Consider the following 24,456-nt stretch of genomic DNA (forward strand, 5'->3'; position numbering starts at 1 on the left):
TAGGTTAAAGGATGAGGAGATTGGCTGGCTGTGACTCCTAAAATCGGGGTCTGCAAGCATAGTTATTTTGTCTATACCCCCAGCCAACTCATCATTTGAACTGTTGCAGAGTTTGGCAGGGAGAATGTTCAGGCAGTGTAGACAACACTGTTAGAAACAAGGAGGTTTAAAATGGGCATTGTAACCAAGGGGTGCCAGGGGCTCCTGCATAAATTCCATATTAGGATCTTAAATGGGGGGATGAAAAGCAGGCAGAGCAAATGGGGAAAGACCATGAAAGGCTTTGCACCCCAGACATTTGAACTGTTTTGAAAATAGAAGGAGTCATCGAAAGTTCTAGAATGTAAGTGTCCTCTGTTGTGTATAGCTGGGAAAAATAAATGCAGAAGATGAACCATTGGCCTACTCTCTAATGTCAAAATGATTAAAATAATCATGACTGCTGCTGGAAATGATTTCTCGAATTTATTCTGGTCTTCAACTTAATTTGTATTTATTGCTAAATATCTCCCAGATAAATCAGAGCAATTGTTAAGCCAGCATTACCCTGGGCCAGAAAATAATGCAATTTATTCACAGAATCTTTCCCCTTACCACTTGCAGAACAGAAAGTACAACACTCCCCTTCCTGACAGCACAGGTGGAGATATCACAAATAATGGTCGTTAGAGGAGTTTCATTGTACCTCCCAGAAATGTCAGCACATAAGCAGTCTGTTTATAATCTATGACTAGGCATTCTATGAAAATACGTGAAAAGAACAAACCAAACTTTAAGCAAGATGCTCTAAATGTGCTGTACTTCGATCTGAACCCCAGCATGTCATTCAAATCCATTTATCAAGGCAACTTGTCCTCTCCATGTGGCTCTTCTTTCCACACTTTCTAACATCTGGTTTGATGTTGGTTGATTCATATTTGAGGTTCATCGAAAGGAAAATAACCAGAGCAACACATTTGTGGTCAGTGGATGAAAAAGGCAATCGTGATCCATTTATACACAGCTTCGCCACTTCTGCAAGGAGAAAACAAAGTATCACTTCCTTTCTCTTCGCTAGCATTTCCTCTTGTGGTAGGCAGGAGGGCCGTTTATGTCCCATTACATAGGAAAGTCAAGAAATACAGACGTATTTTAAAAATAGAAATAACAGCCTCCTTCCTTCTTCACTGAGTTACTGTAAAGAATCCATAAGAAGTTGAATTCTTTTGTAAATGCTAAAGGACAAACCCGCTCCTGTTATGACCTTGCGGAAAAAAACCCTCTTATGTCTCCCTCAGGACCTTGGAATGAAGTGCAGAGTCTGTGTATGCCTTAAAGATTCTCCCTGACCTGGCCCACCGCTATAGATAACACCCCTTATCTGAGTTGCCTTCCCCACTAGACTTCTCCCTTCAGACCCCCAAAGATCTGGAGCCCCCTGATCCTTTGCTCAGGCCAATTCCGGTCTGCCCCTCCATTTCACCCTGAGTTCAGTGGGCTTTCAATGTTCCATTAGCAACTTGTGCATCTCCAAGGAAGCATTTCTCCACAGCAGTAAATGGATATTTGGGGGTGGATAGTTTTAATTGTCGAGGGCTGTCCTGGGCATTGTAGGGTGTTTAGCAGCATCGATAGGCTCTATCCATTAAATGCCAGTAGCACCCCCCTTAGTTGTGACAACCCAAACTATCTACAGGCACCCGCAAATGCTCCCTGGGGAGCAAAATTATACCAGTTGATAATCACCATTCTAAGGTACTGCTTGTATTGGCAGCAATTGTACTTCACAATATGTTCAGATGCTCCAAAAAAGAAAAAAAAAAAGGGTTTTGTTGGTTTGTTAATAGTGGTCTGATCTTGCATTCAAGCTACCATTACACTAATAAGGGGAAACACTTTCTCTCCCTAATTAAAGGTAACCTGTTCTCTTATGGTTTCAAACCATCTCTTTCATTATGTAAAACGTGAACATCCTCTGGAATTTGATTTTATGTTTACTCCATGAATAGCAGTTGCTCACAAAAGTTGTTCATTTTTGGGTAAATTATAAGTTTGCCTCTAAGCACATAAACATCCTAAAGATCTATTTTGTTTTGGTTCTTGGAAGTAAGTGAGCAGGCTGTTGAAAGGTTGCAGACAGGAGGGCTGGGCAGTGAGGGAGGAGGTAGGAGGACACTATTTCTGGTCCTCCCCCTGCCTGGATCCATTTACAGCTGGCAGCCCAAGCAGGGCCATGTTAGACTCCGCACTTATCTAAGCATGCTTAAAAAATTCTCAATGTTTACTCAAAGAAGGGGAAACCAATATACTTCTCTGTGAAATCTCCCCCCACTTATCTGATAATACAAGAAAGGGGATGGGAAAGACAAATCCACATGGATTGCCCCTCTGTCTTCTTTCTCTGCCTCTCCTCTTGCAATCAAATGAGCTTTGTTTTCCCTCCCCTGCCTAGGTCATATCATCCTCTTTCTCCCATTCTCTGTTTTACTCTGCAATGTGGTGGCAGTGGGTCCACAGCGAAAGAATCACGCTCATTGATGAAGCAATGATAAGAGTTAACTCAAAAGTACTACTTCTTTACTCATTCATCAGATAATAGTCATCAATTTCCTTGTTTGTGTTCTTAGAAGCCAGGTTTGTGCTGGGTTTATGAACCATTTGATCCCCAGCACTTAGCATGATGTTATGTAACAAATTACCAGAAAAGCACCTGCTTAAAATAACATACTTGCAATATCTCACAGTTTCCATGCACTGGGAATCTGGGCATGGTGTAGCTGGGGTCTCTGAGGAAGGTCTTACAAAGCTGCAATTTCAATGTCATAACCATGAGAAGGGGTCTTATCTGAGGCTCGGTGTCTCTTCTGTTGGCAGAATTAATTTCTTTGCTCAGTGTGGCTTGCTTCAAGGCCAGCAGGAGAATCTTTGTAATACTTTGAAGGTTTTCAACTGCTTCAGACCCACACAGAATAATTTCCCTTTTAGTTAACTCAGAATTAATTGATTTACAAAATCCTTTGATCTTTGCATAATCTCATCCTAGAAGTGACACCCAACATAGTCACAGATCTGCCCACATTTAAAATGAGTTGTTTATACAAGAGCATGAATTGTGGCGGGGGTGGGGGGGTTGGGGGGTAGTGGGGTTGAGGCAGGTTCTTTTAGAATTGTGCTTATCATAGCACCCAAAAATATTGCTTGAGTGAACATGTGAAAATACACATCCTATTTATCTTCACAACACCTGGGGGGTGGTAGTGTCATCTCTAAATTACAGAAAGATATTCAATCTCAGAGCAACAGGCTCCAGTCCAGGACTTTGGAGCGCTAAGACAGAGCAAGATCAGCTTACTCCTGCCTGGAGGATATGCCCAGGCCTTGGCACTTCTAGGTTCTCTCTGTTCACGCTGTCCCAGGGTAGAGAAGGAGAAACTGGTGAGTGATGTTTTCTTTACTCTCTCCTCCTTTCAGAATGTTCAATAAGCTAAATAAGGGACCAGGAAAAGGACTAATTATAATAAAGTGAAAATCAAAATCAACAAGCAACTATAAACCAGAGACACACTGGGACGGGGGGCGGGGAGGGGGGCAGAGCTGGGGGAGGGGGCCGGGAAGAAGAGGAGGGGGGATTAGGGTCAAAATAAGGGGTGGTGGGAATTGTATGGAGAGTATAACCAAGATAAAAATCCACACATTGTGCAAAAATGAAAAGGGATGTAAAAAATATATAAAATTAAAAAAATTTAAAAAAAAAAAGAATGTTCAATAAGCTATTCCCCTTGCTCTCCTGGGTGGGGGTGTGAACAGTGGTCACCAGACTACAAAAGAGCAAGAATCCAGGTAATCCCTATGAGAGGTTATGGGGAGCGTTTTGACAGTGATAGTGTTTTATGCAAGCAAAACAGAATTTATGGGAAAACAATAACAGAATAGGTTCCTCCTTTGATCTGTTTCCTAATCACTTCCTCACTATGTCCCTTTGATTTTGCACCAGTTTCTATACTTTCTCTGTGTCTGGCCCACACTAACTTCTTTTTCCTCTCTGCCCCTTAACTTCTCCTATTATGATCTTTAATAAGCAATATTCTTTCATCTGCCTTTGTGTTGATAGACTTACATTTCGATCACGTAGAAATCCCATATGGCAGATTAAAATCTCTGTTATAGTATAATATGCATAATACATAGGCAATCATATCCCACCACAATTTCACAGCATGCCAGGCTAAATCCAAGTCAGAAGATATTTGTTTGTGTATTTCCATAATCCACTCTAAGCTTTAATTACAATGAGATAATAAAAGGAAGATATGAACACATAGATCTTGTGTCTGGCATCATTGTCATTCACTTCGTGTTGACTACTCCCATCAAAATGCAAGCCTTTCTCCTTCTCAGCTTCTGTTCCTCAGTCTACTGAGAGCATCCAAAACAGGTTATCTGCAGCCTTATGAATATCTAGCGCACTGGGTCCCAATTACTTCTCCTGAGACACAAAACAAAATAAACCTTTAGGATATTTATGTGCTCTGAGGTAAACATAATTTATTCAAAAGTGAAGAACTTTTGAGAGCAGCTGCTATTCATGAGTAAACATGAAATCGAATTTCAGAGAGGAACTTTTTACATTTCACACGAATAACTTACTTACATAAAGACAGATAAAATGATAAAGAGGCCTCCAGAACATAACTAGATTGTCCAAAAGAAGTTTTAATTATGAAATATGAACACATGGAACCAGAGAGCCTGTTCATTGCATCCCCTAAGCATGCTCCTATCGACCACCCAACCTATTGATTTTTTCCTTCCAGCACCCAACTTGGTTAATTAAAACTGAAAGGGGGAGCTGCATATACAAAAGCATGGAGACATGGAAAAATCTTTCATTTGTGAAAATGAAAACAATTAATGACCTCCTGAGGTCAGGGGAACAGTGGGTGACAGGACTTGAAAAATAACAAGAGACATGATCATCGAAGACCTTCTGTTAAGAAGATCTGGAAAGCTTCCACCTTCTGTTGTGGATTGAATTTGTGGCCCCTTAAAATGATAGGTTCACATTCTAATCCATGGAATCTGTGAACGTTATACTTGCCAATGTACTTGAGTTAAGTATGTTGAAATGAGATCATGCTGGACTACCTAGGTAATCCCTAAATTCAATGGCAAGTGACCTTAGAAGCAACACAAGATGAGGTCATGGAAAATGGCAGAGGTGATGGGTGATGTGGCTGCAAGCCACGAAAACCAGCAACCACCAGGTGAAAGAGACAAGGAATGGAGTCTCTAGAGGGTGTTAACCCTGCTGACACCTTGCTTTCTATCTTCCTGCATCCAAGAAGATAGAATAAATTTCTCTTATTATAAGCCACTCAGTTGGTGGTCTAAAAAACAGTTACTAACACCTTTTCTGACTCAGTCTTTCTGGCAATCTACTATTCTTCTTCCAAACTGAGGTCATGCATTGCATCTGCGTAGACACAACTGACTGCAGAGTAGAGTCAGGCCCTCTCTGCTTCTCAGCCCGCCCCAGCTTTACGGCACTTGTCACACTTCCCATGTCATGTCTCCCATTGTTTTTGTTTCATTCTTGGTGACACCAGCTGCCCTTGATTTTCTCTTTGAGAGCACAGTTGCACAATGCCCACACCCTGCAGGGACTCTATGTAAGGGTTCCCAGACCTTTCCAAAGATATGACTAAAACCTCGCAACTCAGTCTCACATTAAAGTGACCCCCACCTCCTCCTTCAGTGCTCACCTGGGCTTTGCAGTAAGGGTAAAACTGATATTTGTTACTTAAAACAGTACGAGGGCAAACTTTCTGATAATGCTTTCTATCCATCAGCAGCAACCTCTCCTCACCTTCTGACTTGCCATTAGGAACTGGCCCTCTTTGCTTCTCTTAACTTGTGAAATTCAACTTGTGGCAAAGTTGATAATCCACTTAAAATTGAGATTCACCATCACAAAATGTGAAGAAATGTCTAACAGAACTTTAAAAAAATAAAAACCATGTCCAAAACTTAATTTGCCTGCCATTATATGGCTCAGCCCTTTGTAGAATGGGAACATGAGAAAGAGGGAGCAGAGGCAGTCAGAAGGCAAAAGACAACAGGCTGACAAGGGAGAGGCAGGTGGCTGGTTATCCATTCATGAGAAACTACATCTTGGGAAACACTGGTTCTGAGTCTGCATCCAAGGGCAAGTGATTTTTCAAATTTGAGCCCTGACACCTTGCTTAGCTTATCATTGAGTTTCCTTTAGTATCACACAGAAGGACATAAGGTGTGACACAGTGGTCTATGGATCTTGCTGAACTGGATCAAAGTGACTCTACAGCAAAGAGTAGGGATGCACTACTAGGAAAGGGAATAGATTTAAAAACTGCACTGTTTTTGTCCTGAATTCTTCCTTCGACTAACCCTTTATTCTCCTGCTCCAGTGTGGACTAAACTGTCAAGCCACACATACAGTTGTCATTGTATGACTTTCAACACCTTTTCTCTTGTGTGGAGATCCTGCTTACCTGAACTCATCTATTCCCCCTTACTGATCTGGCACTAAACATCTGATTGACTTCCTCTGCTTCAGGCCCCTTGGAATAACAATGACCATGTTTATCCTTTCACTTTAAGCAAAACACAAGAAAGCAAGAATAAACAGAAAAAATATATATGTAGCAATGTTTTCAGACATTTGGCATTAGGCATCAATGGACAATGATTCCTGAGAACAGGAAAAAGACCTGACATAAAACCCTACAAATGTCAATTTCTGGGTTAAAAAGGTTGCAAAATACAAACTAAAACAAAGTCATATTTGTATATACATTAGTTATACTCAAAAATGGAAGTGTAAAAATAATACCATTTATAGTCACATCACAAATATGAAATATTTAAGGATAAACTTGTCAATGGATAAGTAAGACCTATATACTGAAAATTCAAGACATTGTTGAGAGAAATTGACATAAATAAGTGGAGAACACTATAATAAGTTCATTGACCAGAAGACAATATTATGAGAAGGTACTTCAAAAATAATTTACAGAATCAATGTAATCTCAATCGAAATTCCAATGGGTTTTTTGCATAAATTGGTAAGCTTTTTGTAAAGTTCATACAGAAATGCAAAAGACCTAGAATAGTCAAAGCAAATTTGTAAAAGAAGAACAGAGTTGGAGAATTTATGGTACCTGATTCAAGGCTTTATAATAAACACAATTATCAAGACCGTGATGTGTTAAATATAAACGCACAGGTCAATAGAATAAAATAGCAATATGATCATATATGTACACATGGTCCATTGATTTTTATTTTTATTTTTTTAATATTTATTTTATTTATTTATGGATACAAGAACTGGGGTCTAACCCAGAGGTGAGGGGGTAGAGATAATTCACCAGACAGAGTGGGGAGCAGAACAGGTGGATCTACTGAAATATACTGCTAAGGGGAGCAGGGGTGAGACAGAAGAGGTCTGCTGTGCCACGTGGGTTAGCTCCCTGGCTGAGGATGGAACTCATGCTGCAGTGGCTGGCGAGAGCTTGATAGCACTGAGATTTAACACCTGTGGCACCAGGAGGCCCCCATTAATTTTTATAAAATAAACCTTAACTTTATTCATGACCACAATCTCCATTCTACATATTTGAAGATATATTATTGGTTTCATTTGTAGTAAGGGTTTTTTTTTCCAGTTGAAAGTCATTTTTTATTATGGTTATTATCATTATTATCACCAGCAGCATCATTATCATTAGCATAAAACTAAATTCACTAATAAAAGAAAACAAAATAACATCCTAAATGCATGTGTCTTGTTGACAATGAGTCAACATTATCTTCACGTACAAGGGAAAGCACCCGGAGGATAAACACTGTATCACAGTTGATAATTAATTTAGCAACATTATTGAGCACCTGGGCACAATGGAAAATTTAAAAATGCATACTAGAATGGCTGTTTTCAAGTTTACAGTCTAGTTGATTTTGAAGAACACCTAGCAGAACACAGGCCCATGTGGTATCTTTGGCATAATGATATCAGTGTCATGTATGAAGTAGTAAGTGTTTGGTGGAAGCAAGGGATCCATGTCTGCATTCAGAAAATATTGTTCTGAATGAGGCTGGTAGTTGGGTTCCTTCTTTTCTGAAAGTGTTTCTTGCAGTGCTGTTCTTTCATTTTTAATGCAAAACCTGAACCAAAAATGCCCTCTATTATAATACCATCTGTCAATGGCAAGTTTCTGGGCAAGATATCCAAGAAATATAACAACATTTATTCTTTAGTATATCCACCTGACATTGACATTTAATTCTTCTTATGGTATAGTAAGAAGCGCCAAAATTACAAATAAAATTATGATTGTATTTTAGAGATCTAATTGGCTTTATTAAGTGATTCATGAATCAGGCAGCATCCCACTTGGTAAGTAAAAAGGCACTGCCAATCAACTGAATTTTGACAAATGTGTTAAAGCAATTCAATGGGGAATAGAAAATGTTTTCAATGAATGATTCTGGAACAACTGGATCATCAAATGCAGAGAGACAGAGAGATACACACAGAGAAAAAAAGACAGAGAGAGAACTTTTACCCCCCTATCTACTACCATAAATAAAAATTGATTAAAGTGTAATCATATCCTAACATAAGAGTTAGAACTACAAAATTACTAAAAGCAAGTGTGAGAGAAACTTACTGACTTTGCATAGGCATAGACTCCTAAGAGATGAAAAGGATGAATTTTTTCATGCTGGAAGACCAAATTACAGAGAAAATTTTGCCAAGTTAGACTTCATCAAAATTAATACTTTTGCTCTTCCTAAAACACTTAAGAAAATGAAAAGCAAGCTACAGACTGAAAGACAGTATTTACAAAACACTTATCTGATGAAAAATTTGTGTTTAGAATATGCCAAAAACTCTCAAAACTCAGTAATATAAGACAGACAACCCAACCAAAAATGGGCAAACGATCTGAACAGACACTTAATGAAAGAACATATATGGAGGGCAAATAAATCCATGAAAAGATGCTCAATAGTATTAGTTATTAGGAAAATGAAAATCAAAACAATAGTGAAATACCATTACACATTCACTAGAATGATTTGACGTACAATGACTGATCATACAAAGTGTTGAGAGGATGTAGATGAATTGGAACTCTCAAACAATGTTTGTAGGAATGTAAAATGAAAAACTTTGGAAAACAGTTCTCAAAAGTTAAACATACATGGACCATATGGCCCAATCATTTCAATCTTAGGTATTTACCAGAGAAAAGAATGTGTGTGTGTTCAGTTCACACAAAGACTTATACACAAATGTTCAGAACACTTTGTTCCAAATGTCCATCAACTGATCAATGGATACTCATGGTGGTAAATCCATGTAGGGGACAGTACTTGGTAGCATAAAAGACCAAATTATTAATATTAGTAATTAATATATTGATACATGCAAAAATTGGATGAATTTTCAAATAAATGCAGTTGGTGAAAATATGGTCCATGTGATTGCATACATACAAAAATTCTAGAAAGTATAAATTAATCAAATTAGGGATAGGGGCCTCCCTGTGGTGCAAGGAGTTGAAACTAGACCTATGAGGCTGTCCACAGCCATTGCAGCACGAGCTCAATCCCCGGCCGGCCAGGGAGCTACCCACATGGCGCAGCAGACCTCTCCTGTCTCACCCACTTCTCCCCTCAGCAGTGTATTTCAGGCAATCTGCCTGTTCTGTTCCCCACTTTGTCTCTAGTGAATCCTCTCACCCCCACCCCACCCCCCCCACACACACACCTCTGGCCTGTACTCCAGTTCTTGTATGCATAAATAAATAAATCTTTAAAAAAAAATTAGGGACAGAAAGCATACCAGTTTTCACAGGTCACTGGAGGAGGGGACTGCATCATAAAGGAAACATTGGAGGATGACCAAGATGTTCATTGTCTTGATAGTGATCTTTGTTTTATAAGTATATACATATGAAAATACTAACTGAATTGTACATCTAAACACGTACAATTTAATATATTTCAATAAAACTGCAAAAAAAGGAAAAAGTTGATGAGGTTGAGTGCAACAGGATGGGTGCAGGGCACAATCATACCATTGTCCACCTGGTTTGGCAACAGATTTTTAATAAATTTCAAGGGTTCAAAGCCTGCTCATCACTCCTTCCATAGGAGCTGATAGGCCTTTTAGTCAAATCACTCACCTTCGGTGGGTATCTAAGTGAGATCCCTAATCAACGTCCCGCGTCCTCTTGTTCTTTGCTAATAGGATACCTGTTACTTTCAAGATAACTCAGTACCAAGCCTAAGGTGAGGTACTTACTTTCTTCTCAGCCTCCCCTCTAACTATAAGAGACCAACATAATCTTTTTGCTGTAGGTAGAAGTCTGATGGAGACACATAGAAAGTTATTTGTTTTCCAGTAAAAAGGGACATGCGTGACTGCCATGAGAATCCTCCTTTTTCCACTCTTTCTTGAATGCAGACATGATATCTAGGACCAAGTTGCAGGAAACAAGTAATGACCACGAGGCAAACAAAAGTCAAAAGTTGAATTGCCAGGGGACTCCTTGGTGGTGCAGGGGCTAAAGTCTCAGTGTTATCAAGTTATTGCCAGCCACTACAGCATGAGTTCAATTTTGGCCAGGGCGCTAATCGACATGGCACAGCAGACCTCTCCTGTCTTGCCTGCTGCTCCCCTCAGCTCCCCTCAGCAGTGTATTTCAGTCGATCTGCCTATTCTGTTCCCCACTCTCTCTCTGGTGAATCCTCTCACCTCTGGCCTATACCCCAGCTCTTGTATGCATAAAAAAATAAAAATAAATCTTTTTTTTAAAGAGTTAAGAATTACCAAACAGAAAGATAGAGCCTGGCATGGGTGACTAACTGACTCAATGCTGGCAACCACTTTCCCTTGGACCTCATATGATGGGAAAACAATAAACTCTTATATATTGAAGCCTCTGCTTGTTATAGATTTTATATGTTCCATTACTTCAGTTGAACACATCCAAGACAGCAGCAGAAATCTTTTTCCCCAGCCACATAGTTTGTATCTTTCTCCTTGCTGCTGAGTCAGTTCTTCCATCTGTTTTCTAGCTTCCAAAATAGGATTGAACCTTTTCCTCTTTCATTGTATCCTCCACTATTCTTTTTGCTCTTTTTTAAAGTATACATACACATGGCATTCTTTCAGTGGGAGTTTTGGGGAAGAAGAAATAGGAAATAACTCTTTAGTTACAGTGTTTGATAGGAAGATCTTCACTAGTATTCCCCACATTCGAATTTGAGAAATCTTTATAAATAACAAATCTTACTATGGTATCCATCTGCTTAAATACATTTTATCTGTCATGGGAGTAAGAATGGATTGCCCCAGGAGTCAAACTCTCCATGGAATGGGTGTGATAAGCTCCTTATCCCAAGATCCTAATACATTGGCCTTGACAAGAACAAGTCCACTATCCTACTACTTTTACCTGGGGAAAACCACAGATGCAAAAAGAAACTGTTGCTAATAAACATGTTGTATCCCTGGGTATCTTACAGATGAAAAGACATTTAAGAACCACCTTTCAAAGAGATTGTTCAAAAGGGAAGATGAGTGAAGCCAAATATAGGTGAACAGCACAAGGGAAACATGAAGTTAGTAATGAACTTAATACTTCTGCCTGACATAAAATGGCCAGACAATGCAGGGCTTCTTGTTAGGGAGAAATGAATGATGATAACAGTGATTATGATGTTCGCGTGATGTGTGAGTCAATCAACTTTGAATCAACGTCAGCGAATCAGTTTCTTCCAGGATTACCTGAACTGAATAGACAAAGGTCATCTTCCTTCCTGGGGTAGCTGACAGTCAGTAACTAATTGATGGAAGGTATCTTAATTGACCTGGGCTGCTTTAACAAAATGCCATCGACTGGAAAAGCTTAAATAATGAACATCTACAGTTCTGGAAACTAGAAACCTAGGTAAGGGTTCTAATATGAATAGATTTTTGGTGAGAGCTCTTTTCCTGATTTGTAAATGGCTGCCTTCTTGCTGTGTCCTCAAATGCAGGGGAGAGAGCTCTGATCTTTTCTTGTTATTATAAGGTCATGCTAAATCCACCATGGGGCCCTACCCTCATGACTTCTAAGTCATGAGTGGTTAGCACTACTGTCCCAAAGCCTCAATTATAAATACCACCGCATTGAGGGATTAGTGCATAAACTTATGAATTTTGGGAAGACCTAAAGATTCAGGCCAAGACCGAGGAGAAAAAAGAACTGGCCATTCTAGTCCTACTCTGGAAAATCCTTAAGGGTCCTTCTAGCTTCAGAGCTCATTATAGGGCTGGCTGAGTCTGTTGTTGGCCCTGCATCCATTTACAACTCAACTTCTCCTTCTAATCAATCGGCTTGCTTCTATGGGTACTAATTCTCAGGGCTCCTTCATAAAAATGGTGGTTGTTAAATTCCTAAAGTTGACCAGAGGAATCTCTCATGGACCAGCAGTAACACCTGCTTTGTAATTTACAAGTAGCTTTGATGACATATTCTCATTATCATCTTTGATTTGCATGAGAAATTTTGTGAGGTATTGTGATTTTTCTGTTGGAAGGATAACATAACAGGTCAGAGATGGTACCTGTTGTGAGCCATAGAGCTTTTTAGAACTAAGGCTGGAATTTTATCGTAATCTCCTGACTCTGACCTTTAGAGGAGTAAGCAGTTTTAAAAAAAAGCAAAACAAAACAAAGAAACAACAAAACAGGCAAAACAGGCCTGTGCCACTGGTCAGGTCAGAGACTCTGACACCCAGAGTCTGACCCTTGACATCTCTATTTCCCCTAACAAGGTCGCACAGTCATTCTGAGGGTGTGTTCATTTAGTTGTCAATGTGTTCACATATTACACTCCACAGCCAGAGGCACATAAAACATCAAAGAGACCAACAGAATCTTAAAACATGGGCTCCCCTAATGAGTTTTCAGATTTTCTCTCTGGGAAAGTAACAAGTGAAGCTGCTATAATTCTTTCCAAGCAATATGGCACCTAGGACACAGAGATGCCAATTGTCTCCTTAGCAACCACCCAAAATCAAGTTGCTAGAAGATGAAATCCGCTCTCTATTCAGGCAGAAGATCACACAGGGTCAAGGTACTGTTTATCTCTAGCAGAAACCACAAGTCACTGGGATTTTAATTGCATCCTTAAGATCAGTGAGAAAAGAGGTAAACAGGAGAAATAAGAACAGTTACTAATGAGCATGTCATGAACATAAAACATTCAGCTAGCTTCTTTGAAGCATGTACTTTTGTAAAGGGTACTTCAGATCCAGAATCCATTGCGTGTGCATTTGTGCACACACACACACACACACACACACGCATACACCGACTCTTCGGGCTTCAAACACTGCCTTCTCTTCATTATAATTCTAAGCTCACAAACTGAGCTTGTTATGTTTGGAAGGATTTTTCAGTTTCCTATCTATTTGACTCTTATGTTTGCCTCACCAGAATTGCTTTAACACTCTTGCCTCCCAATAGACCATAATATTGAGCAATCCTTGAGTCAAACTGAAACTGAGGGATATAAATCAATGTTATCCTTTTTCATTAAAATAGCCTTGCTGAGGTAGCAGGTGGTGACTGGTCATATTAACCAACTGCTGAGTCCTTGACAGATTGGGGTCTACATTACATTTTCTGTTGTCTTTCTGAATTCTATTTCATTTATTTATTTAATAAATATTTATTGATGGGTTCTTGATATTAGTATGTGTCAGGCACTCATTAAAACTTAACTGTACTGATTCACAGTGGTATAATTAGTTTAACAAAATTTTTCCACCGATAAATCATCTGTACCATGTTATTTGATCACATGTATGCAAATTTATAGGACTGGAAATGTTACCATAAAAGAGCATGATACTTCTCAGATACATGAAGAGTAACACAATTTTCAAAGGTCAAAAAAGGAGGGATTTTATAAAATTAACAAAAAATTTTGTCTCACAAATCAATGTTTTCCTTCAACCTTTAAAAACAGTTAGTTTGGAAATCTGACCTCTTTTTTTTTTTTTTAAATGAGGTATGCTTTATCCCTTTCCATTAAGTCTTTTTTTTTTTTTTTTTTTTTTTTTAGGATTTATTTATTTATTTATACAAGCACTGGGTACAGTCAGAAGTGCAGGAGGGTGAGAGAATTCACCAGAGCCAGAGCAGGAAACAGAACAGGCAGACTGACAAAGATATACACTGCTGAGGGGAGCAAAGGGCAGCAGCAGAGGTCTGCGCCCCTTGTGGGACCCTCGCCGGTGGCCGGGGATCGAACCCGCGCTGCAGAGGCTGCAGGCAGCTTCGCAACCCAGCACTCAACCACTGCACCACCAGGGGAGGCCCTGGAAATCTGACCTCTTAAAAGAAGGAAACAATATTTTGAAATAATAGTGTTAGCTTTTTCTTTATTGAATGCTCAATGAAGAACTGGGGCCAAAGACAGGCAGTGAGGTACTGTATTGGAAGGGATATTTATCTTATTTTCCCATGTTCTGTCCTTTTATCCTTCTACCTATTTTATTTTTTCCTAATTATTAATGGAATTGAAAATATAAAAAGGTTTCTAAGCTATGGCTGGTGGCAAATATTAGCAAGTTTTGGCTCTGTCACTTTTTCTAGCATGATCCATAGGTTACTGTTAGAGAAAGAACTTAAGAAGACACAACAGTGGAAGTCTGACATACTGTCAGAATCTCACTATTTCCAAAATACTGTTTTTTTCCCAGTGATTTGTGAAGCAATTTTAAAAATCAAGTCAGGGAACCTTGCCATCCTTGTGGAGGCAATTTGTAGCAAGCTGTCAGCAGTGGCAATTTAATGTATGTGAAAATACTTCTACTCCAATTCTAGGGAAGCAGGATACTGATCCGGAGGGACTTTTCCCCAAATTCTTCTGACATCTGTCTTCTTATGCAACATTGCATGACACATAACTACAATCATCATGGTAGGAGACTGGTCAGAGAAAATAATTCCAGCAAGGAATTGAATACTGCGATAGAAAATATAAAACTTTTGAACTTCAAGGAAATGGAAAGCTTCTGATTTTCCTGGCTCACTGCTGAATCCCAAATAAAATGAATAATCAAAAAATATTTATTGAATAAATGATTATTTGTTCGGAATTTCGATCCCGACCCTACCTCCCACTGAAAGATGGTAAACCCAAAGTCACAGGATGAATGATACACTTCCAGTTTCATATTAAAAGTGGTGGAATCTGGATTATAAAACAGGCTTCTCAAACATTCATGTGCATACAAATCACCTAGGGGTGTTGCTAAAATGCAGATTCTGATTCACTAAGTCTTGGGTAGGACTTTAAATTCTTCAATTCAAACAATGCTCCAAAGTGATGTTATATTGTTAGTCCAGGGACCAAATTTTTGAAGAGCAAGCTTCCAGACTATACATTTCAAACATCCCATTAGCATTTCTATCTTTAAACATACACAACTGAATTTCCTATGGTAGTGGCTAATTTATTTTATTAATTAGAGATTATTAATCTGGATTGTAGTATTACAATCCAATTTATTGTTAATTTTTGCATTACAAATTAGTATTTTGGGGTCTTTATACTAAATAAAGTGATTTATCTATTTGTTAAGAGGCATGGATAAAAGAAGAGTTTTATTTTTATTTTATTTCATTTTATTTTATTTTTAAGATTTATTTATTTATACAAGCACTGGGTACAGTCAGAAGTGCGGGAGGGTGAGAGAATTCACCAGAGCCAGAGCGGGAACAGAGCAGGCAGACCAACGAAGTACACTGTTGAGGGGAGCAGCGGGCGGCAGAAGAGGTCTGCGCGCCATGTGGTACAGCCGGGGATCAAATTGGTGCTACAGAGGCTGCAGACAGCCTCGCAACACAGAGCTCAACCACTGCGCCACCGGGGAGGCCCAAAAAAAAAGAAGAGTTTTAAATCTACTTCCATTTACAAAACAGTAATTTCTTATATATATATATATAATATATATATATATTATATATTTATATAAGACGCTGATTTCTCTGGGTGTTTACTCCTAAAGTAAACATATTTATTTTCCTAGATGCTATTCTACATGCAGAGGTGTTTCTTCTAACACTAATGCATATAGACATAGAGAGGGGAAACCAATATTAATTCTCTAATTGTGTTTGTCTTTGCTCTGTGATGACTAGGACCTCAGCTGAAGAATTCAAAGACTGGAGGGTTTAAACCATTTGAACATTTGACCAAGGCTATAGAAGCTGCTTCCAAGATGGCATATTCATATACCTGGCTACTTGGTGGTGGCAAGTTGTTTCCTCTCCACATGGGCCTCTTTATACATGAATCTCTCTGTACAAAGAGAAATCCTATTTCTCTGTGGGATATGGTGGGTTTCTCTAAGAATGAGTGAACTAACAAGGACAAATATGAACCTTTCCCCTTTTGCCTAAACCTGCTGACAAGGCAGAACCTCCAGCATGACCCTTCAACTTCCTTTCTTTGTCTCATGATTGATTAGCTAAGATTAGAACTATTTGTCCCCCCAAAACCATCTTACCTCAGGGAAAACTTCATTTTCACCACCTTCTATTTGTTTGATGTGACTTACCATGTCTGATCTATATCAAGGGAAAGGGGCATTAAGTTTTACATTTTGAAGGAAAGAGTATCAAAGAATTGAGATATATTTTGTTTCATTTTGTTTTAAAGATTTATTTTTTTTTTAATTTATACAATAGCTGGGGTACAGGCCAGAGGTGTGGGAGGGTAAGAGGATTCACCAGAGACAGAGTGGGGAGCAGAACAGGCAGACAGACTGAAAGCACTTCTCCAGAGGTCTGTCTTGCCATGTGGGACTCCCCCTGGCTGGCTGGGAATTGAACCCGCATTGCAGAGGCTGCGTACAGCTTCACAGTGCTGTGCTCAACCCACTGCAGCACCAGGGATGCCCAAATTGAGATATATTTTGAAATCACCCCAAAGTCATGGCCAATGACAACAGTGGGAGTAGCCCAAAAAGATAAGCAGTGATTCATGTTAATAGTAATTTGTTCTGTCATTCTCTGAACATAATTACTTTTCAATTTTCTTACCTTGTGGAATTTAAATAACACATAGAAAGTTTATCTAAATTCAAATAGTACTATAACATCTGCAACATATTTGCTGTAGTCTGTCACTTTACAAGAGAAGACACTGGTTAAATGAAAATACCAATAGTCTCACTCATAGCAGGAATTTAGAAAACCTAAATAAGGGACCAGGAAAAAAACTAATTATAATAAAGTAAAAACCAAAATCAACAAGCAACTTTAAACCAGAGACACACTACAGTGGGGAAGAGAAGGGAGTAGGATCAAAACAAGGGGGTTGGGGGGTGGGAATTGTATGGGGACTATAACCAAGATGAAAATGTATATTGTGCAAAAATGAAAAATGATGTAAAAATATATAAAATAAAATAAAAAATAAATTTTAAAAAATGTGTAAGAGGAATTTTTACCCTAACTTTTGTTTCTCTACCACCTGCCACCCCCACCACCACAACCAATAGAGAAAATCAGGACAGTTGGATACACTTTGCAAAGCATCAGTGATCTCATGCTTAATGCTGAAAAAAAAAGAGAGAGCGAGCGAGAACAAGAAAGACGTTTTAGTCACCGAGGGAAGAGATTCTTGTAAGAAAACTTCACAGAGTTAACTAAGATAATGAATACACTGAGCCTAAAGATTTGCAGTAATTATTTCATTTAGAAGATGTTAGGAAGTGACAAAAAAAATCCACTGAAAACAAATTCAAACTAGAGTTAAGCAAAAAAAAAAATGATCAATTATAACTCCTGGTAAGACTAATGGTCAATTCTTCATCTAAGCTCTTAGTGGTTATTGGATTCAAGATCTATAAAGAGGATTTTTGACCCTAGGAAAAGCAATTAACATCCTTTTCACAACAAAGTATTCATTGCTCAAAGCTGAAAGGAATTGTAAAAGAATCAATATAATAAAATCAGTTTTCAAATGTAATTTACATTAACAGTCTTAGGATACAGGAAATAAGCAAATTCTGCTTATCTTAATAAAGAGGGGTATATAGGAAAAAAGAATACCAAACAGTAAGTGGCTGCTAATGGATTTCTCCCCTGCCATAGTTGAATCTGTACCTTGAGGCAGAAAAATAAATGGTAATAGAGCAGAAATATCACTATTGTCTCCTCTGAGGAGTCATTCCATCTTGATCAGTTCTGTCCTCTGGAGTACAGCTTGAGTTTACTAATCCTGAGACATGGGGCAGTTAGTTACAGAGCAAAGATTTGTTATCCAACCCAGTTCATCCCCACTTGATGGCAACATAGTGAGAAGAAAATATCCACATGGTTGAATTTACGTGCAAACTTAATAATTAAACCCCACATTACCAAAATTACCTGGCACTTGATTCTCTTAGTTTAGCAATGTGGAAGTAATTCAGTACCGTTTTTTCTGGATGCTTGACAGGCAAACGCTGTAGAAATCCATCATATCTAGGATGAAAAAGAGTTATTTAATCATCTAGTTGCAAATGGGGAGCTTCCATTTTAATGATCTAAGAAGACTCTACATGATAGGTGATCAAAGGATGCTACACAAAACAAAGAACAAGGAAAAAGACTGACTTTGGTGTTCAAGGGCAAAGAGGATGTGAACCTGGGAATCAGAGTATTGCAGGGAGATTGATACTGTTCTCCCTGGGGTACTACTCTTGCAGTGTTTAGGGTGTAGTTTCACATGGAAGTACTCACTGGTCAAGTATCTAGCCTTCACACAAATGAAAACCCCACATTACCTTCACTCAGATCTGTGCCAGAATGAAGTTTTTATATTACATCTCACGGGAATATGTTGGGAAAATTTCTCCAGAAAGGATCATAGAATTTGAATGTAACAGTTTTGCAATTCTTCATGAATCACTGGGATCTCTGCAACTATCATCAAAGACTATTAAGATCACAAAAAGAAAGAAAATCAGGGCCTCCCTGGTGGCCTAGGGGTTAAGTCTCAGCATTATCACCACCATGGCCTGAGTATGATTTCTGGTTAGGGAGCTAACGCACATATGGCACAGCAGACCTCTCCTGTTTCACCCACTGCTCCCCTCAGCAGTGTATTTCAGTAAATCCCCCTGATCTGTTCCCCACTCTGTCTCTGGTGAATCCTCTCTCTCTCTCTCTCTCTCTCTCTCTCTCTCTCTCTCACACACACACACACACACACACACACACAAAACCTTTGGCCTACGCCCTAGTTCTTCTGCAAAATAAATAAATATATATTTTTTTAAATTAGGCACTATAAATCTCATGCTGGAAGTACATAAAAGCACATGTGAAGTAGAATCTTCACCTCCACCAAAATCTAACCTGAGTTTGATAATGTAGAAAAGTCAGAGGACAACTAATCTAGCTTTTTTTTTTTTAAAAAAAAAAAACACAACAATTTGTGTGAGCAAGAGAGCAAGAATTAGACATTTCAAAGAATCACAATGATGTATGGACCTCATTTGGATCCCAATATGGACTAAATTTTTTAAATTTTATTAAAAACAATTTAGGTGTTTTTTAAAATTGTGGTAAAATATACATAACATGTAATTTACCATTTTAACTATTTTAAGAGTGCAGTTCAGTGGCACTGAGTACATCCACACTGTTGTACAACCATCACCATTAATCATTCCAGATTTCTTTCATCTTCCAAAACTGAAACTCTGTACCCACTAAACAAACAGAGCCAGTTTCCCTTCCCCAGCCCTTGGCAACCACCATGCTTTCTTTTACACTTTTTTTCTACCATGTTTTTATGAATATGGCTACTCTAGTTAGGTTAATTTCATATAAGTGAACTTAACACATATTTTCTCTTTTGTGACTGGCATACTTAGCATAATGTCTTCAAGATTTATCCATGCTGTAGCATGTGTCGGAATTTCATCCTTTTAGGAACTCTCCTGCACTGCTGGTGGTAGTGCAAACTGGTCCAACCTCTACGGAAAGCTGTGTGGAGATTCCTCAACCTGCTAAAGATGGAACTTCCATATGATGCAGCAATTCCACTCCTAGGTATTTACCCAAAGGACACAGAAACATTAATTCAAAAGAGCATCTGCACCCCTATATTTGTAGCAGCACTATTTACAATAGCTAAGCTATGGAAACAACCCAAATGCCCAAAAACAGATGACTGGATCAAGATGTGGTACATATACACCATGGAATATTACTCAGCATTCAAAAAAGATAAACTCATGCAATTTGCAGCAACATGGATGGAGCTGGAAGGGATCATGCTCAGCGAAATAAGCCAGAAAGAAAAAGAAAAATACCAGGTGGTCTCACTCATAGCAGGAATTTAGAAAACCTAAATAAGGGACCAGGAAAAAGACTAATTATAATAAAGTAAAAATCAGAATCAAGAAGCAACTATAAACCAGAGATGCACTGCAATGGGGGAAGAGGGACTGGGATCAAAGCAAGGGGGGCTGGGTATTGTTTGTGGACTATAATCAAGATGAAAATACACAAATTGTGCAAAAATGAATAATGATGTGAAAAATATATAAATAAAACCAAACAAAAAAAAATAAAGGCTGAATACTATTCCATTGTATGTCCATACTACATCTTGTTTATCCATTCAGCCCTCATGGCCACTAGAGTGTTTCCGCCTTTCAGTTACTATGAATAATGCTGCTATGAAAAAGAATTTTTTAAAGCTCTGGCAAAAGTGCTGTGTAATCCTTTCCCCTTTCTCTTTTCCTACTGGAAAATGTAGACATTGTGCTTCACCATGTAGACAGCACAACATACTAGAGATGCTGAAATAATGAGATGGAAGGATGCTTGCTCCCCAACAACTTTATGGAACAAAACTATCAACTCATTTGCATGAGATAAAAAACAAACAATGCATTGATAAAATTACAGCAGCTCTACATATAGAAAAGAACCTTAAATCTAGCTTTTCTCAACTCTAATCACTGATGAGGGAGGCGTGTCCTTGCTCTAGCTATTATTTCCATCTAAGCCTGCATGAGAAAATTATCTTGCCCCTAACATTTGTGTATTTGGGTAAAAAGTCTGAAACCATCAATAAAGCCCCTAACATTTGCTCTTAACAGGAGTGTGGACATAATTCCTCATTGATATTCAGCATGTGTGGCTTTTCTGGCTTTGAAATCAGAACATTAGTGAGGATCCATCTGTTTAATATGGTATTTTTGGACTTACTGTTATTTGTGATTTTTAATCTGGACACTTTGATCAAGTATTTCAGTGCTGTTTCATAACTATAATTTTATTTAATATATAAAATACGATATAAATGTTTTGGTAAATTACATATGAAAACAAATTGGATTTCATTATAGCAATGACAAATTAAATTTTCTCATGTTTTATTTAACACTTTATTCCCAGAGTAATCCCTAATGGGCAATTATACAGACTTACTGAGAGTGAAGGTTTCTTACAGGCCATAGCAGCCATATATTACATCAGACATAAGGTACTTACCAAAAGCAATTCAACAGAACTATGTCATTCATCAGGCAAAATATGTGCAGTCTTATCTGATCTCCCAGAAGAAGCAATGTGTGCTCTCTCCTCTCTTCCCCCAACTTTCTCTCTCTCTCCCTCTCTCTCTCCCTCTCTCTCTCTCTCTGTCTCTATTCTGTTTTCTTATAATAAGTTATCACTTGGTAGATCATCTTATTTTGCAGTGCAGCAAAGAATCATAAAGTCTTGTCAGTTCTACATCCTATATCAATGCCATTTCATCCACTTCTCTTCCTCTCCACTGCTGCTCTCCTAAACCAAACCACTGTCCTCTCCCTCTCAGATTAGTGTAATAATGACCAAACTATTGTCTTGGTTTCCATTCTGCCCCTTCCCCCACCAATCAATTTTTTCCAACAATAACTAGAGAGCTTTTATAAAAATCTGATTACTTTATACTCAAGCTTAAAACTCTTTCTTGGATTTTACATTTTCTCTGAATAAGACCTCCATGACCTTTCATGGTCTGGCCTCGCATTCCCTTTCCAGTCAGCAGCATTGTCACCACTTCCCCCTCACTTACTGTGCCCGCTGCCATGCTCTCTGTTCCACAGACACCAACATGCAAGGTCCTTTCACTTTAAGCTTTGCAGATGCTATTACTCCCTTTGCCAGAACATTAGTGATTTAAAAAAATTATCTTAAACACAAGGGTAATAAAACCTCAAACTCATCACTTCCCAATTATTTTACTCTATTACACGATTACCCATGTTCTTGAAGTTATTGATGCTTAATGTTTCCATAGGGTGAAAATAGTATACCATGGCATCTGCTGTGCATCTCTTCCAGCTCTATGTTCAGGGATGTTACTTGAAATTGAAACTTGAAATTGTCTCTAATAAGAATATTTTTTAAAAAAATTATTTATTTATGCATACAAGAGCTGGGGTACAGGCTAGAGATGCGGGGGGTGAGGGGATTCACCAGAGACAGAGTGGGGAACAGAACAGACTGACCGAAATACCTGCTGAGGGGAGCAGTGGGCGAGGCAGGAGAGGTCTGTTGCGCCATGTGGGTTGCTCCCTGGCTGGCTGGGGATCCATCTCATGCTGCAGAAGCTGCGGATTGCTTCACAGTGTGGTGCTTAACCCTTTGCATCACCAGGGAGGCCCCTCTAATAAGAATATTTACACCACAGAAATTAGCAAGCACTACAAACCAGGGCTTTTTTTCTGGAGACTTGAAAACAACAGTTATTAAACACCCACACATCATGGTCTCTAATAAATTTTTTCTGCTTCCTTTCCTTTCAATTGGACCCAATATAATCAATGGAGTCATCAAATAGTTTTCACATCAAGTGTTAAATTCTTTTGATTTTTTGGCTCATTTATTCATGTAAGAACTCCATGAGTTAGGGATAATAATTTGATTTTATAAACAAGGAAACAGGTGCGGAGATGTTAAAATAATTCAGCTGGTATGCAACAGAGTTCTGATTTACACTAAAACAATATGGAACTTAATTTAGGGAGTATTTTTTGTTTGGGTATGACTGGGAAATAAGGACTTTCCCAAGGAAAGTGGGTATTCTATGAAAGAAAAGAGTATTGGGGTGAAAGGAAAAGCAGGGAGGAGTCAGAGATGGGATGTTATTGCCCAGGTATGACAGCATGACAAAATTATCTATCTGTGACATCACTAATATTGGGGATGTCTGATTAATTACCATATTGCCATTTTTGCTTATAATTTTTGAATGAAACCTTTATATTAGTAGCCAAAAAATGGCAAGTCTGACTTATTAAGAAAGATTTTGTGATAGTGTTTTTGGCCTATAAGAATGCCCCTGGAGGTGAGTTTCTTTTGCAATAATGTGTCTGAATGAACGTGAACAAAGAGAACCGCTGGCCTGGGGAGAAGGTGGGCTAGGGAGTGGCCTCCCAGCACAAAATTTGAGATTGGACTCAGTGACCTGTTATTATTGTTCTAATTTCCTCAGCTCACTTGTAACATTTCCTATAATGACTTTGCTGCTGTCTAATGACTAAATGACAGAACTGTTGTGTTCTGAATTTACTAGACATGGAGGAATTCTAGCTGAGACAAAATGACAAAGAAAATTCCTGGTTAACTTTCTCTTGTGCCTCAAATCTTGGAATCTAGCCCATTTCTAAAAAACTCTATCAGTGTGGGATTAGAACAAAGAGTCTCAGATTTTGGTGTGCCTAATAAATAATCATGGAACTTGCTAAATGTCAATTTTTAGACTCACTTGCAGAAATTCTGATTTTATTCACCTCATTCAAGTTAAATGTGTTTTTTAGTACATCCTTCAGGGGATCCTAATGCAGCTTGTCCAGGGATCAGACTCTAAGAACATTTGTGTTAAATGAAGGATGTTTGGTTTTTGTGGTTCGGAGGATTTGTTCCTGTTGCAACTTGTCTAGAAGACCTACAAAGGAGAACATAGTTCTATTAAGCAGGTAGAGCTTCCTTGAGGCATAATTCTCTCTGGCTCTGGTGAATTCTCTCACGCTCCCATGCTTCTGACTGTACCCAGTGCATGTATAAACAAACAAATAAATAAATTAAATAAATAAATAATGCATGTCTCTTAAAAAAAAAAGAAAAATCATTTAAAAAAAAAACAAAAAAAAAAAACGTAAGCCTTAACGTTCACGTGGAGTCACAGTTGGTCTTCACCTACAGTTGGTCTAAGTGCTAACAGACTTGGGAAAGTTCTAGTCACCAGTGAGTTTTGAGCCTTTCCTCCTTCACTTGCATCTGTGCCTTGAAAGACATAATAAGAATTTCATAGTCAAACATCTGAGAGATAAATAATTTTGGAGTTGTCTTTTTTTAGCACCAACTTCCAC

At 38.5% G+C, this 24,456-nt stretch overlaps 1 long non-coding RNA gene across 1 annotated transcript in view; it reads right to left on the reverse strand.

Moving 5' to 3' along the window:
* Positions 1-236: 236 nt before the first annotated feature.
* The window catches only part of LOC119258747 (uncharacterized), a 29,276-nt gene continuing 5,056 nt past the window's right edge, over positions 237-24,456 (reverse strand). The window contains exons 3-4 of the long non-coding RNA XR_005128317.2: positions 18,470-18,565; positions 237-1,014 (exon numbers count right to left, since the gene is read on the reverse strand). This is a non-coding gene — a long non-coding RNA (uncharacterized LOC119258747). The remainder of the gene's footprint in view (positions 1,015-18,469; positions 18,566-24,456) is intronic.

Source organism: Talpa occidentalis, unplaced genomic scaffold (genome assembly GCF_014898055.3).
Source record: "Talpa occidentalis isolate TD23 unplaced genomic scaffold, MPIMG_talOcc4v2.1 talOcc4.5, whole genome shotgun sequence".
Classification (NCBI taxonomy): Eukaryota; Metazoa; Chordata; class Mammalia; order Eulipotyphla; family Talpidae; genus Talpa; species Talpa occidentalis.